The following is a 6,000-nucleotide window of genomic DNA, read 5'->3' on the forward strand; positions in this document are numbered from 1 at the left end:
TGAATTCCCATCGTGTCTAGGACCAGACCACTGAGAATGAAGGTCAGCCATGTTTATCCTTGCCTAACTAGCATCACAGGAGGTGATTTGTCTTTAAATGGAAGCCATTACTCCTGATTTCAGTAGAAATTTCTTACCTCCACTATTCCCAGTGCTGCAGGAGCAAGTAAACCTCTGGGAGTCTGGCAGCACCCATGTTAACTAGACAGATACTTTGAACCAGAAAAAAATGCAGGCAGTCCACATTCATGTTGAGCCTCTTGTGACCTAGAGTCATCCTTCAAACATATTTTATCTAATTTACTTTCATTGAGTGAACAAATTGTGTTCTTCTTCATGTGTACCAATTCCTTTGAATCAGAGGCTGTGATGACTGGATTTGTGGAGTGATTTTGAATGTATTCTCAGAACACACTCGGGTTTTATCTCATCCTTACAAAACAGTCCTTTCCCATTTCCTGCATGTAACTTTGGAAGATGAGCAAAACATCCCAGCCAGGAGGGAGAGATTGAAAGGGGGGGAGAATGAGAATACAGAGAGGTAAACCTGCTATGGATCACCCCATGGGTGGTGAGGCTTCCCTTTCAAAGCTGCCCTCCTCTACTCCTTTAAAACCCCTGATCCTCAGCTGAAGGAGGAAAAAATTGACAAGAGGAGCTAAAGAGGACAATTCAAGGAGTTTTAATTAAGAGTGAGGTAATAAAGCTTTTGATGGGAGGAAATTAAGAAAGAAAGAAAGGATAGATGCTGGATAACAGCCTGTGATTTCCTATGGTACCAATGGTTGGAGGGAGGACTGATAGCCCAAGGCAAGTTGTAAAAATGCCATCTTTTTCAATCAATTAAAGCTAAGTGTGACAAAATAATGGCAAGTACAGATGAACTCTGTGAAAAAGGAGCTGTGATACTGCCCCATTCTTTCCATTTGCTAGACTCTGAGACACAACCTCAATTTTGTTTGTTTACTGCTTACTATAGTACAGAACCTGCCAAATCTGCCCATTCAGTAAATACCTTTAATTCAACCTGGATTTTAGGAGAGGTTTAAGTTGGCTTTGAAACTGCAGGGATTTTCATCAGTTGGTGACAAAAAAAGAAGAGGAAGAGGGAGAGGGAGAGAGAGAGGGAGAGGAAGGGGAAGAGGAAGGGGAAGAGGAAGGGGAAAAGGAAGGGGAAGGGGAAGGGGAAGGGGAAGGGGAAGCCAAGGGACCTGCAGGAGAAAGGCCTCTTCATTTTATTTGTCTCATCTTGAGAAGAGAGGATTTTTTTTTTTTTTCTGTAAGAAACTTGAAAGAAATTGTCCCATGTTTCTCAGCAGCCTTTGATAAGCAATGAGTTTGCACCTTGGACCACATCCTCGTCCCCTATAGATGACAGTAAATGACACATAGAGGAGCAAACCCCATATGGCCTCCAAACACCATAAAAAAATATGGCTGCTTCCATACTGGATTTACTAGCACAGACATCTCTATCTCTATGAGCTTATTTCTGTGTGCAAAAGAATGATCAGGCAATTTTTGTGCCCCATTCTTTTTTTTTTTTTCTCACAGTGGTTGAATACATCACACTCAATAGGGACAAGGATCTTTGGTGATACCATGGAGGACCATAAAACCATAGAATGTTTGAGTTGGAAAGGACCTTAAAAGTCATACAGTCCCAGGCCCCTGCCATGGTCAGGATGGCTACCCACTAGATCAAAGATGAGCTTCACATCACAGCATCCTATGGACCATGATTTTGTAAACCTGCAGATCTTCAGCAGGACCTTGAGGATATCAAACCTATGCCACTGACACACAGATGGCCAAAAGCCATCATTCCTACCACTTCCCACAGTCCATCTCTGTAGGAAATCCTTCTCCTTCCTTAGCCCCTTCCTCTTGAGTCTTTGCACACTGCTGAACCAGAACCTACATCTGCTGTCATTGCTGGTCTTGTTCCTTTATTGTGTTTCTTTTCTGTTGTGTTCAAGGAAAATATAATTGAAACCACTGGGTCAGCAGCAGCTACAGCATGTCCCAGCTGTGTCGCTCCTTCCAGCTGGCTAAGGGTTAAAGAGGGAGAAGTCCCTACATCTTTCCATAGCAGTAGGATAAGGAAACAAGAGATGATGCTGGAGTGAATTTGCTTATTTAAGACTTTACGTTGCATGTGTTCTCATTCTTTGGTTTGTCTTCCCCGCATCTTTAGCCAAAGGTCAAAAAGATTTTACTTATGGCTTTTGTTTGCTGTGAGAATAAGCAGGAGGAGAGCCTTCCTTGTAAAGCCCTGAGCACTTTTCAACACCATGCACCGATAATATTCACCAGACTACTTCATCCCACAGGGGAAAAAATCTGTGTAATGTCTAGAAAAGCTTCCTCTTGCCTCCAAACACATGCAACAGCAAGAGCAGTTGGCATCCCTCTCAGAATGGCTTCCCTCTTTGACTTGGAGAATTTGGTGTGGCTTTGGCATGCAGGTCCTTTAACACCAGTAGGACTCCAAACTCATCCCCAGCATGATGAAATCACAGAATCACAGAATCACAGAATCACCCGGGTTGGAAGGGACCCCAAGGATCATGTAGTTCCAACCCCCCTGCCTAGCAGGGCCACCAAACATACACATTCAGATCAGGTTGCCCAGGACCCCGTCCAACCTGGCCTTAAACACGTCCAAGGACGGGGCATCCACAACCTCCCTGGGCAGCCCGTTCCAGGGCCTAACCACTCTCCTAGTAAAGAACTTCCCCCTAACATCCAACCTAAATCTTCCCTCCTTCAACTTAAAACCATTTCCCCTAGTCCTGCTGTTATCAGCCCTTTTGAAGAGTTTACTCCCCTCCTGGGTGTAGGTTCCCTTTAGGTTTTGATAGGCTGCAATGAGGTCACCCCGCAGCCTTCTCTTCTCCAGGCTGAACAAGCCCAACTCCCTCAGCCTGTCCTCATAGGGGAGGTCCTCCAGCCCCCTGATCATCTTAGTCGCCCTCCTCTGGACCCTTTCCAAAATCTCAATGTCTTTCTTGTACTGAGGGCTCCACACCTGGACACAGTACTCCAGATGGGGCCTCACAAGAGCCGAGAAGAGAGGGACAATCACCTCCCTGTCCCTGCTGGCCACCCATCTCCTGATGGAGCCCAGGATCCCATTTGCCTTTCGAGCTGCCAGAGCGCACTGCTGGCTCATATTCAGTCTCTCGTCCATCAGGACCCCCAGGTCCTTCTCTGCCGAGCTGCTCTCAAGGACCACTCCTCCCAGCCTGTACAGGTGCCTGGGGTTCTTCCGGCCCAAAAGCAAAACCTTGCACTTTGCCGTGTTGAACCTCATCAGGTTCACCCGAGCCCAGCCCTCCAGCCTGTCGAGGTCCCTCTGAATGGCATCCCTTCCTTCCACCGTATCAACCGCACCACTCAGCTTGGTGTCGTCAGCAAACTTGCTGAGGGTGCACTCAATTCCCTCATCGATGTCATTAATAAAGATGTTAAAGAGCACCGGTCCCAAGACAGACCCTTGGGGGACACCACTTGTTACCGGCCTCCACCTGGACATAGAGCCATTGACCACCACCCTCTGTCTGCGGCCTTTCAACCAATTGCTTATCCATCGGGTCGTCCACCCATCAAATCCACTTCCCTCCAATTTGGAGATGAGGATGTGGTGGGGGACCATGTCAAAGGCCTTGCTCAGGTCCAGGTAAATGACATTGGTCACCTTCCCTTCGTCCACCAATGCCGTCACTCCATCATAGAAGGCCACAAGATTAGTTAGGCATGACCTTCCTTTGGTGAAGCCGTGCTGGCTGTCTCGGATCACATGCTCATTCTTTATGTGACCGAGCATGTTGTCCAGGAGGATCTGTTCCATGATCTTCCCAGGCACGGAGGTGAGACTCACCGGCCTGTAGTTCCCCGGGTCCTCCCTGCTCCCCTTCTTGTATATGGGAGTGACGTGACCCTTCCTCCAGTCGTTCGGGACCTCTCCTGACAGCCACGACTTCTCAAATATGATGGAGAGCGGCTCGGCAACCACCTCAGCCAGCTCCTTCAGGACCCTGGGATGCACGCCATCCGGCCCCATAGACTTGTATTCATTCAGTCTAAGGAGGCACTCTCGGACTTGCTCTGCCCTTACAGTGGGGAGGGATTTACCTCCTTGGTCCCCACATAGAGGTTTGGGGATGCAGGGTTCAGGGACGTGAAAAAGACTAGAATCCTGGCCACCAGTGAAGACCGAGGTGAAGAACTCATTCAGCACCTCAGCTTTCTCTTCATCTGTTGAAGACAGTTCTCCTTTTAAATTTACCAAAGTAGGTACGCCCGTTTTGGCCTGTCTCTTCTGGGCAATGTACCTGTAGAAGGTTTTCTTATTGTTTTTCACGTCCCTTGCCAAGTTCAGTTCTGCCTGCGCCTTGGCTTCCCTGATCCCATGTCTGCAAGTCCGGACGGCATTCCTGTACTCTTCCCAGGTGACACAGCCTTGTTTCCAGAGCTTGTACACCCCTTTCTTTGCCCTCAGTTCTCTCAGCAGGTCCTTGCTGAGCCAAGCCGGTTTCCTACCTCGCCTGCCCACTTTCTTATTCAGAGGAATGGAGACCTCTTGTGCTTCCAGGAGGGCATCTTTGAAGAGCCGCCAGCTCTCCTCAACATCCTTGTCTTTGAGGGCAGCGCGCCAGGGGATCTTGGCCAGCAATCCATTGAGTAGCTTGAAGTCTGCTCTTCTGAAGTTCAGTGTCCTGGTCCTGCTCTTTGCCAGGCCCACATCGCTTGAGATCACAAACTCAACCAGGGCGTGGTCGCTGGAGCCCAGGCAGCCTCCAACCTTGACGCCTTTGATGATCTCCTCGGCGTTGGTGAGCAGCAGGTCCAGCAACGCTTCACCTCTGGTTGGTCTGTCCAATACCTGAACCAGAAAGCTATCATCAATGGATTCTAAGAGCCTTCTGGAGCTCTTGCAACTCGCCGTGTGGTTTTCCCAGCAGATGTCCGGATGGTTGAAGTCCCCCACCAGGACAAGAAATGGCCTCTTCTTCATGTGCTCATCATGACAAGAGAGAAAATAAAATAAAATTGCCCATGCCTGGGCTTTGCTAGCTGGATTTTGACATCTGGAAAATAGGGCAGCAGAGCTGTGAAGAACCTGAGCTGGGCACTGGGGAGAAAATCCTCCCTCTCCTCAGTTCTCAGGGCAGGTAATGAGGTGGAAAGGTCACCAAAAGGTTTAGCTCTGCTTGTAAGTGAAAGGGGGATTTGGGGATTTCCGCACAGCATTTAGTGAGGGAAAGCTCTGCAAGCCAAGGCAGGTGGAGCCCATTCTCCCTTCTTCCTTCCTGGGAACATCCAGCTGACACAAAGCATCACTCCTAATGAGGACAGATCTCTATTGTTTGGGATGCCTCACTTATTTCAAACCGAAACCACATGCAAGCCCTATGGTACTCAAGTATCAGCATCTATTACAAGGTGGAAGAAATAAATCCCTGGCTGTTTTAGCTCACTTCTGCAGCAACTCTGTAGGATGTTTTTTAATTGCTATTGGTTTGTTCACATTTTTATGTATTTGTGTGTTTTTTTCCCTCCTAGGCTTTGAGTCCTCCTTCCCTTGGAGTAGCAGAAAACTCTCAAGCCACGTGGCAAAACAAAGTGATCCTTGCCACAGAGAACATCTCTGCTTGCAATGAGCTTTGCTGCAGAGTCTGAAAATCTGAGATGAAAAGGTCCATTTGCATTTCTATTTGTATGGTCTGATGTTGCCTACCAAGTACAACCGGATCAAGCTGCACTTCAGCACTAGAAAAACTATCCAGCATCCTGAACACTCGTGTGGTTGGACTTGGCTTTGGGTGTTGATTCACGGGCAGTGCTCACTGTGCTGAGTGGAGGAACCATGGTTGCAGCATTACTAAAAGCTCAGAGGAGCAAAGCAGTGCTCACTGCCTGGAGAACATGAGCCCAGCAGTCAATCCGTCCATCCATCCATCCATCCATCCATCCATCCATCCATCCATCCATCCA

This window comes from Lagopus leucura, unplaced genomic scaffold (assembly GCF_019238085.1).
Source record: "Lagopus leucura isolate 7727_CA_CO unplaced genomic scaffold, USGS_WTPT01 Super-Scaffold_100033, whole genome shotgun sequence".
NCBI classification, from domain to species: domain Eukaryota; kingdom Metazoa; phylum Chordata; class Aves; order Galliformes; family Phasianidae; genus Lagopus; species Lagopus leucura.